We start from the raw sequence: 10982 nt of genomic DNA on the forward strand, positions 1-10982 counted from the left end.
AATTAAACTTCCCGAAAATTGAACTACTTTTCTTATATGTTAATCATGTTCGACTGTTATCAAGTCTGTCCGGCCATTTAGATTAGGATTTAAACGGTGTCATGCGAATGTTACTGTGGTGACCCCAGTGAAAATTCTGGTGAAGCTTTGTCCCGCAAAGGCTTTATTATAATTTATTGTTGCTGCGTTTACACATATATTTACCCTCAGATCAAATCATCAAAAGATTCATTGTTTCCTTTATGAAGAAGCAGTTCTAATGCGTATTGGTGAGGGTCTAATAGTGTGCGCTTTCAAAAATGCAAATTAAAGCTGTACTTACAAATAACATGCTGAAATTACAGGGTTGAATTTTACTGCTGAAAGCTGTCAATATTGCAGTTCAAGTTGTTTTGATGTTTTTAATGTAAGTGCATGAATAGTTCCACATGTTATGCTGCATCAGTGTGTTGGACTGAAGTTGCATATTGACCTTTAAAACAGTTTTTGGAATTATAAAATTCTAAATAGTTCTTGATGATGGCTTGTCATGTCCGGCACTATCAGCAGTGGTCATTTATCTGGGAGCGAAATCATCTCTTAATGTGGGCCTCTGTGTGATCAAAGATACCAGTGTTTCCATGTTTATGTTAGCCATGATGTGGAGATGCCGGTGATGGGCTGGGGTGGACAAATGTAAGGAGTCGCACAGCACCAGGTTATAGACCAACAGCTTTATTTGAAATCACAAGCTTTCGGAGCTTTGCTCCTTCGTCAGGTGAGTGAAGGGTTGCATAAAGGCACAGCATATATAGTCAGAGAACAATGTCTGGTGATTACAGATAATCTTTCTAACTGCCCTTTATCACACCTCGGCAGAGAGATAATCACAGCAATCAAAGGAGTGAATGGTGTTCAGACAGGTTAGTCAGGGAAACATTACATCCAAGAATACTGAATACACAAGGGGTCAAATCACAAAGACAGAGAGAGAGAGAGAGCAGAAAGACAGAGAGAGAGAGAGAGAGAGAGAATGACCAGTTATATTAAAAACAGATAACTTTTTTTCGCTGCTGGGGTTACATGTAGCGTGACATGAACCCAAGATCCCGGTTGAGGCCGTCCTCATGGGTGCGGAACTTGGCTATCAATTTCTGCTCGACGATTTTGCGTTGTCGTGTGTCTCGAAGGCCGCCTTGGAGAACGCTTACCCGAAGATCGGAAGCTGAATGTCCTTGACTGCTAAAGTGTTCCCTGACTGGGAGGGAACCCTCCTGTCTGGCGATTGTTGTGCGGTGTCCGTTCATCTGTTGTCGCAGTGTCTGCATGGTCTCGCCGATGTACCTTTCCTGAAACGTATGAGGTAGACAACGTTGGCCGAGTCACAGGAGTATGAACCATGTACCTGGTGGGTGGTGTCCTCTCGTGTGATGGTGGTATGTGTGTCGATGATCTGGCATGTCTTGCAGAGGTTGCTGTGGCAGGGTTGTGTGGTGTCGTGGACGCTGTTCTCCTGAAAGCTGGGTAATTTGCTGCGAACGATGGTCTGTTTGAGGTTAGGTGGCTGTTTGAAGGCGAGCAGTGGAGGCGTGGGGATGGCCTTAGCGAGGTGTTCGTCGTCATCGATGACATGTTGAAGGCTGCGAAGAACATGGCGTAGTTTCTCCGCTCCGTGGAAGTACTGGACGACGAAGGGTACTCTGTTGGTTGTGTCCCGTGTTTGTCTTCTGAGGAGGACGATGCGATTTTTCGCTGTGGCCCGTTGGAACTGTCGATTGACGAGTCGAGCATCATATCCCGTTCTTACGAGGGCGTCTTTCAGCGTCTGTAGATGTCCATCGCGTTCCTCCTCATCTGAGCAGATACTGTCTATTCGCAGGGACTGTCCATAGGGGATGGCCTCTTTGACGTGGTTAGGGTGGAAGCTGGAGAAGTGAAGCATCGTGAGGTTGTCCGTGGGCTTGCGGTAGAGTGAGGTGCTGAGGTGCCCGTTGTGTCACCCGAGCATAACGCAACGCCATCGACGCTCTCAAGACCAACCGCAACATCATCATCAAACCAGCGGACAAAGGAGGAGCCATCGTCATACAGAACAGAACGGACTATTGCAAAGAAGCATACCGACAACTGGACAACCAGGAACACTACAGACGGTTACCCGCAGATCCGACCAAAGAACACACCCACCAGCTCAACAAACTGATTAAGACCTTCGATCCAGACCTTCAAAGTATCCTACGCGCTCTCATCCCACGTACTCCCCGCGTGGGAGACTTCTACTGCCTCCCAAAGATACACAAAGCCAACACACCCGGACATCCTATCGTATCAAGCAACGGAACCCTGTGTGAGAACCTCTCTGGATACGTCGAGGGCATCCTGAAACCCATCGTACAGGGAACCCCCAGCTTCTGTCGCAACACTACAGACTTCCTACAAAAACTCAGTACCCACGGACCAGTTGAACCAGGAACACTTCTCACCACGATGGACGTCTCGGCACTCTACACCAGTATCCCCCACGATGACGGCATCGCTGCGACAGCCTCAGTACTCAACACCAACAACAGCCAATCTCCAGACGCCATCCTACAACTCATCCGCTTCATTGTGGATCACAATGTCTTCACCTTCGACAACCAGTTCTTTACCCAAACACACGGAACAGCCATGGGGACCAAATTCGCACCCCAATACGCCAACATTTTCATGCACAAGTTCGAGCAGGACTTCTTCACTGCACAGGACCTCCAACCAACGCTATACACCAGATACATCGACGACATTTTCTTCCTATGGACCCTCGGCGAAGAATCACTGAAGAGACTAAACGATAACATCAACAAGTTCCATCCCACCATCAAACTCACCATGGACTACTCCTCAGAATCGGTTTCATTCTTGGACACACAAATCTCCATCAAAGAAGGGCACCTCAGCACCTCACTCTACCGCAAGCCCACGGACAACCTCATGATGCTCCACTTCTCCAGCTTCCACCCTAACCACGTCAAAGAGGCCATCCCCTATGGACAGGCCCTGCGAATACACAGGATTGGCTCAGACGAGGAGGAACGCGATGGACACCTACAGACGCTGAAAGACGCCCTCGTAAGAACGGGTTATGACGCTCGACTCGTCGATCGACAGTTCCAACGGGCCACAGCAAAAAATCGCATAGGCCTACTCAGAAGACAAACACGGGACACAACCAACAGAGTACCCTTCGTCGTCCAGTACTTCCCCGGAGCGGAGAAACTACACCATGTTCTTCGCAGCCTTCAACATGTCATCGATGACGACGAACACCTCGCTAAGGCCATCCCCACGTCTCCACTACTCGCCTTCAAACAGCCACCTAACCTCAAACAGACCATCGTTCGCAGCAAATTACCCAGCTTTCAGGAGACATGCCAGATCATCGACACAGATACCACCATCACACGAGAGGACACCACCCACCAGGTACATGGTTCATACTCCTGTGACTCGGCCAATGTTGTCTACCTCATATGTTGCAGGAAAGGATGCCCCGGAGCATGGTACATCAGCGAGACCATGCAGACACTGCGACAACGGATGAACGGACACCGCACAACAATTGCCAGACAGGAGGGTTCCCTCCCAGTCGGGGAACACTTCAGCAGTCAAGGACATTCAGCTTCCGATCTTCGGGTAAGCATTCTCCAAGGCGGCCTTCGAGACACACGACAACGCAAAATCGTCGAGCAGAAATTGATAGCCAAGTTCCGCACCCTTGAGGACGGCCTCAACTGGGATCTTGGGTTCATGTCACGCTACATGTAACCCCACCAGCGAAAAAAAGTTATCTGTTTTTAATACAACTTGTCATTCTCTCTCTCTCTGTCTTTCTGGTCTCTCTCTCTCTCTCTGTCTTTGTGATTTGACCCCTTGTGTATTCAGTATTCTTGGATGTAATGTTTCCGTGACTAACCTGTCTGAACATCATTCACTCCTTTGATTGCTGTGATTATCTCTCTGCCGAGGTGTGATAAAGGGCAGTTGGAAAGATTATCTGTAATCACCAGACATTGTTCTCTGACTATATATGCTGTGCCTTTATGCAACCCTTCACTCACCTGACGAAGGAGCAAAGCTCCGAAAGCTTGTGATTTCAAATAAAGCTGTTGGACTATAACCTGGTGTTGTGCGACTCCTTACATGTTTATGTTGCATGCTGTCACTAGAGGAAGGGCTGCCTCCAGCAGCAATGATGTAATATAAAAGCAACATTAGAAAGCCATTCTGTAGTACTCTCTTCTGTTACGTATCATGAAGCTATGTTGAGTTTTGTATTAGACTTGTATGTGAAAAGGGAGGTGCATAAAGACTTTCAAATTAATAGGTTCAAAGCAATAGGTTTTTATCTGTAATATAATTCGACTAATTATTGATTTGAGTTCTTTAGTATTGATTGCATGTGAAGAGCAACCCTGCATGCATCATAAATGATCTAAAGTCTATAATTGTAGTATAAAGGGTTGTAGTTGTATATGTTTATATTTTTGTAAATTGTTTATAGGAGAGTGAATATATTTTGTCAATTCCTGTTGTGTGGAATAATTGTTAATATCCATGGTGGTCTAATTAGTTTTCATTGAAGTTTCAGATTGGTGCAAGGAATTGGGGGTGGAATGTATGATGTAAGTAATGATTTAAAAGCAACTTGATTCAATGAGCCATAATAGTCTGATTAGGAATGCAACTTTTCATTTAAGTTTGTAACTTTAATAATATCCAATTCATTATATCGCAAGCCATATTATGAAACATCTTGACTACTAACAATTAATCAGCTTATTTGTTCTATTAAGTAATCTCTAGATATGTTGTGTAAGAAAATGCAGGGGGGAGAAAAAGAATTGCCGTTCATCAAAGCTTATTTCTCTAGTACCCTAATTCTCCCATCATGACACCCAACTATATTTTGAACAATCCCATTGTTTTTGCTTCTACTCTGCTGCTTCGCAGATTATTTCCAAGCATTTGTCACTTTCTTTTTTGAGTAGAGTTACTTCCTGACCTGTTTTTAATTTTCTTATCAGCAGAATCTATTTATGTTCTTTTCTACTTTACTGGCTTTTTGGTGTATGTTATCTGTCTATAATATAAAATCTCATGTATTTCTTTCCAGACCGTAAGACTTAAAGACCTCAATAATCTTTCTTTGTTGTTCATTCGCTTTACACTTGGGATCAGTGTTGTGTGCAAGAGTTCTTTTCCTGTTGTGCCCAAAACTAAACACAGTTCTCAAAACATGATCTAACTAGAGCAAAAAACAGGTTTGGCAGATAGAACCTTACATAAATCTGCACTGGCTTTTCTTTTCTTGACTATTTTCTTCTCCCTCATACCCTCAAGACATTGACTTCTTGCTGGAGTACAGTTTCATGGGTGTTGATCATCCAAGTGGCCTTTATCGTATGTGAGTGTCAGGTAGTTATTTGAATAGTGGACACCACAGCCATATCCAACCCCAATCCTCACCCAATAATGCACCAGCTGGATAGAGGCTAGATACAGCCTGGTATTTTGAAACTCTCTTAATGTTTTAAAGTATTTTTTCATGTTGTTCAAATAGCAAATCTTTTATGGATAATTTCAGCTGCTTGAAACATCAATACAATAATATATGTAAAGTTTAAATGAACGGTATTCTTTAAATGCCACTGGTAATCAGTTTTGCAGTTTTGCTGAAAATTTGCCAATTTAAAAAACTGAGTAATAACAAACAAAGCATCTTTTTGTCTACTCCCCGGGCACCTTCCTAGCCAACATCTTCTCCCTCCTCACTCAACCTCTGCACCAAGCGGCAAATCATTCTCCGTGATTCCAACTTTTATCTAAATTCCCCTTGAAACTTCTCCTCTGATTTCTTTGAACTCCTGCCCTCCCACAACCTCACCCTCGACATACATTCTACTTATGCTAGTCCCCTCAATCTTATCATCTCAAGAGGACTTGATTAGGCACTTTGTGATTACAATTTCATGGATCTAGCTATACAATGAAGTATACCAGTCGCTTGTCCTCTTACAGAGCATGATACAAACTGATTTGGGTAGTGTTGCGAGATCAACCACCTAGATTTGCACCATCATGTAAGAAAGTTGCCTACTGCACAATCCGCCAACAACAGCAAATATTAGTAGCATCTCAAGCACACAGATAGCTAATACAATTGCAGTATTGCTCAGTGTCAGCTTGGCCTAAATTGGTAGCAATCTTGCTTCTGAGTAAGAAGATTATGGGTTCAGGCCTCACTCTGAACTCAAGCAGCTAATATTTCAGCTTATAACAGAGACTATTGGACTGTTGGAGGTGAATGAGACATTAAACTGAAGCCCTGTCAGGTGGATGTGAAAGATCCCATGGCACTATTGGAAGGAGGGCAGGGAGATTTCCCAGTGAACTGGTCAATATTTCTCCCTCAACCAACACCATCAAAAACAGTTTCATCTGATTTTCTGTTCGTGGAGCCTTGCTGTGCACAATTTGGCTGCTGCATTTGTCTACATAACAGTGACTACACTTCAGGAGTAAGCCATTGGCTGTGAAGTCTTTTGCGATATCTTGAGGACATAAGAGGGCTCTACTTAAATTCAAGTTCTTTCTTTTCTCTTTCTTATACATAGCAGCACATCACATTAAAACATACATTTACGATTACCTAACTAAAAACACATTGTAACTGAAACTATGCAGTTATTCTTCTATTTCTGCATTTATCTTTGTAATATGAACAGTGCGTAACACATGACAACCATTCTCCCAATTTTGGCAGGTACTGAATGCTATCTGTTGTGACTGGGGTTATCTGTTGATTCTTAGCATTCTTTAGCAGTACAGAGTGACCCAAAAAGTATCAAATAGTAACAATGCATATCATTGTGACATCATTGACAACGTTTACGGGTTTTCCTATGAACTAGAATAGGATCAACTTGTTCAACAACTTGGCCCCCTCCTCTTCCTCATCCACATGCTACCCCTTGATGACATCATTGCAAGACATGGGGTCAGATTCCATATGTACACTGAGGACATCCAGCTCTACATCTCCAGAATCTCACTCGACCCCTCTGGTGCTGCTTTGTTGTCTGACCGCTTGCCTGACATCCAGTCTTGAATGAGCTGCAGTTCCCTCCAGTTAAACATTGGAAGTCCTTCCCCTTCCTCACTATTGTCTTAGGTTGAACCAGACTGTTCACAACTTGGCATCCTGTTTGACCCCAAATTGAGCTTCCAACCCCATATCCTCTTCATCACAAAGACCGTCTACTACCACCTTCATAACATCGCCTGCCTCCATCCCTACCTAAGTCCACCTGCTGCTGAAAACCTCATTGTCAACTCCAGACTCTAATGCAGTGCTTTCCTGGCTAGCCTCCCATCCTCCACCCTCCATAAACTTCAGCTCATCAAACTTTGCTTCCCATATCCTATCCTGCACCAGGTCCCACTCACCTATCACCCTTGTCCTCGCTGACCTACACTGATTCCTGATCCTATAATGCCTCAAATTTAAAATTCTTATCCTTACGTTTAAATCCCTTCATGCCCTCCCCTCTCCCTATCTCCGTAAGCTTCCTGAACTCTCCGTTCCTCCAATTCTGCCCGTGTGTGTCCTCTTCCACTAACCCCCCCACCCCCCCCCCACCCTTAGAGTCCAAAAATCTATCCATCTCAGCCTTGAATATATTCGATGACTCAGCATCCACAGCCCTCTGGGATAGAGAATTCCAAAGTTTCACAACCCTCTGCGTGAAGAAATTCCTCTACATCTCAGTCTTGAATGGCCAACCCCTTATCCTGCAACAATGCTCCCTAGTTCTAGACTTTCTAACCAGGGGAAACAATCTCTCAGCATCTACCCCTCATAATCTTATACGTTTCAATGAAGTCACCTCTTGTTCTTCTAAACTCCAGAGAGTATAGGCCCATTTTATTCAACCTCTCTTCATAGGACAACCCTCTCCTCCTAGGAATTAATCTAGTGAACCTTTGTTGCACCGCCTCCGAGGCAAGTATATCCTTCCCTAGATAAGGAGACCAAAGAGTAAGTACTCTAGGTGAGGTCTCACTAAAGCCCTGTACAACTGTAGTAAGACTTCCTTACTCTTGTACTCCAACCCCCTTGCAATAAAGGCCAACATGCCATTTGCATTTCTAACTGCCCGCTGTATCTGCATAACTTTTTGTGCTTTTTGTACAAGGACACCCAAGTCTCTCTGAATACCAACATTTAATAGTTTCTCACCATTTAAAAAATATTCTGTTTTTCTATTCATCCTACCAAAGTGATTAACCTCACATTTCCCACACTATACTCCATCTGCCATCTCTTGCCCACTCACTTAATCTGTCTACATCCCTATGCAGACTCTTTGTGTCCTCCTCACAATAAGAATTCTGAAATTAACACACGTCACGGGGAAACAGTAGAAAGGTAGCGATGATAAGTTGATGTTAGCTTGTGAGGAAGTGGGCCACAGTATTTGAGTTAAGGCTTATAGGGTTTTGAGGCAGGGAGACCAGTTAGGAGAGCATTAGAGAAGTTTTGCTTCCAGATGAAGTTCTGTAAAACCACCCAATCACAAGCACAAAATTGGTGCCTATGCATCCAATCTGGTGGGCGGGGTACGTCTGCTCATTATGCACCGGATGTGCGCCACCCACCCTATATGTAAAGGCATCCCTCCCCACCCCTGTCCCCATCACTTCCCCCCTCCCCCACCTGCCCCTGTCTAAGGACCTAGCTGATGGTCATTGCCTGCTGGTGAAGACTGTTACAGAATTGTAAGTTGTTGTTGCTTGCTCATTAAAATATTGATTGGCTCAAATATCCCATTACCCAAATGCCAAGAAATAAAAATTCACGTCCATCCTTGAGACAGGTAGGAAAACTACTAATTAACAGTGGAGCGGCCCGAAATTAAAATCTTCTTCACCAGCTAGCTGGCTGGGAATACCGTGCAGGTGTCTGCAGTTTACCAGCCTCATGTAAATGAGGCCTGATACCCAATATCGGGTGCGCCTTGGGCCTACCCGTTCCAGAGCAGGGATCATTCAAAAACCAAATTTCTAGGCCTTTATCTCTAAGATTGAGAGCATCCATGTATTTGGTTTTGCTGGCCCCTCCCCCTCCTTTCCCCCCTACTCCCGAACTTCCCCTAGCCTGCACTGTTTACCATGATGTGGAGATGCCGGTGATGGACTGGGGTTGACAATTGTAAACAATTTTACAACACCAAGTTATAGTCCAACAAATTTATTTGAAAATCACAAGCTTTCGGAGGCTTCCTCCTTCCTCAGGTGAATGTCAAGAAATCCTCGAACCTTTCGCATTTATAAATCACAGAACAATACCTGGTGATTACAGATAGTCTTTCCAACTGCCCGTTGCCAAGGCAATCAAAGTGTTCAGACAGAGAGGTGTTACCTACAGGGCCACCGAATATACAAACAACCAAAAAAAAACAACCATGAGGACGGCCTCAACCGGGAACTTGGGTTCAGGTCACGCTACACGTAACCCCACCAGCGAACAAAAGTTATCTGTTTTTAATATAACGGGTCATTTGCTGTCTTTCTCTTCCTTCCGGATGTTTCTATGTTTCTGCCTCCCTCTCTCTCTGTTTTTTTTGTTTCTTTGTATATTCGGTGGCCCTGTAGGTAACACCTCTCTGTCTGAACACTTTGATTGCCTTGTCAACGGGCAGTTGGAAAGACTAACTGTAATCACCAGGTATTGTTCTGTGATTTATAAATGCGAAAGGTTCGAGGATTTCTTGACATTCACCTGAGGAAGGAGGAAGCCTCCGAAAGCTTGTGATTTTCAAATAAAATTGTTGGACTATAACTTGGTGTTGTAAAATTGTTTGCACTGTTTACGGCACTGAGTCCACCCCAGTCAAAGTCATAAATTATAGATGGCAATCTATGAGGCCCACTCAGCTACCTGTCGGAACTCCCAATATGCCCTCCCAGCAAGCCAAGCCAGGAGTACAAATTCATAAAATCTACCCTCACAAAAAGGGTAGAACTGGGGACCTTTTAAGCACTTCAAAACTGGCTGGTTAAACATTTCATGAGAATAGTCTTTTGAGTACAAAATGGTTTATGCAGTTTTCACAATGCACATATGGTTTCTATCACATAACATCTGAAAAAGTAATTTTCTGTAAATAGCTACCGCTGGGTATTATAAAGATCAGAGGTGAGTGGAGCAGAGCAGAATTCCTTAAAGGGATAGTATCTTTAGAAAAGAAACGGTTTGGTAATTTATTTTTCTTTGGGGAGGAAGAAGAGCCAGAACAGCCCATGTATTGCTTTGGTCATGACGACAATGCATGTAAATAAGTCAATGACGCATTTCATATCATGACATTGTGTGCTGGAAAACAAGTACAAAGTAATTTGCCAATCACTCCTTCACAAAGATGCTGTCCTTTTAATTCACGTTATTTCGACAATCAACAACAAAGTGTCATATCTGTGCTGCAAAGTGACAGCATCCCTGGAGGAGTTTAATTTGAAAGTAGAATTCTGCTGTGTTGTCAGAGTATGTGAAATACTTTTAGATGGGACAACATGGATGAAAAACAAGATTATCAAAAACGGTGTTAAATCTGATGCTTCGTAAATTTGCTCTTTGTTGGAATAATTAGACACCCTGGGCTCGATTGTCGCACCCTCAAGCGGGTGCGATCGTGGCGGGGGGGGGGGGCTGCGAAAATCGGGGATTCCCGGGACGGATCTGGAGCCTGATAGCATACTAAAATGTCAGCCTAGTATTCTACAGAGCATTATTCTGCACAGCAAGCTTGTTAAAATGGAACAACTTTTAGTGTGATTCTATCTGATAATAAAATTTCCAGTCAGCAGAGAGTGGGGCCCTTAAATTGTCAAAATTCTGTAAGTCTGGCAGGACAGCTGCTGAAACCTGCTGTCCTGAGATTTTCCTCAGTGTCTTGTAAAGG

Source organism: Heptranchias perlo, chromosome 8 (genome assembly GCF_035084215.1).
Source record: "Heptranchias perlo isolate sHepPer1 chromosome 8, sHepPer1.hap1, whole genome shotgun sequence".
Taxonomy (NCBI): domain Eukaryota; kingdom Metazoa; phylum Chordata; class Chondrichthyes; order Hexanchiformes; family Hexanchidae; genus Heptranchias; species Heptranchias perlo.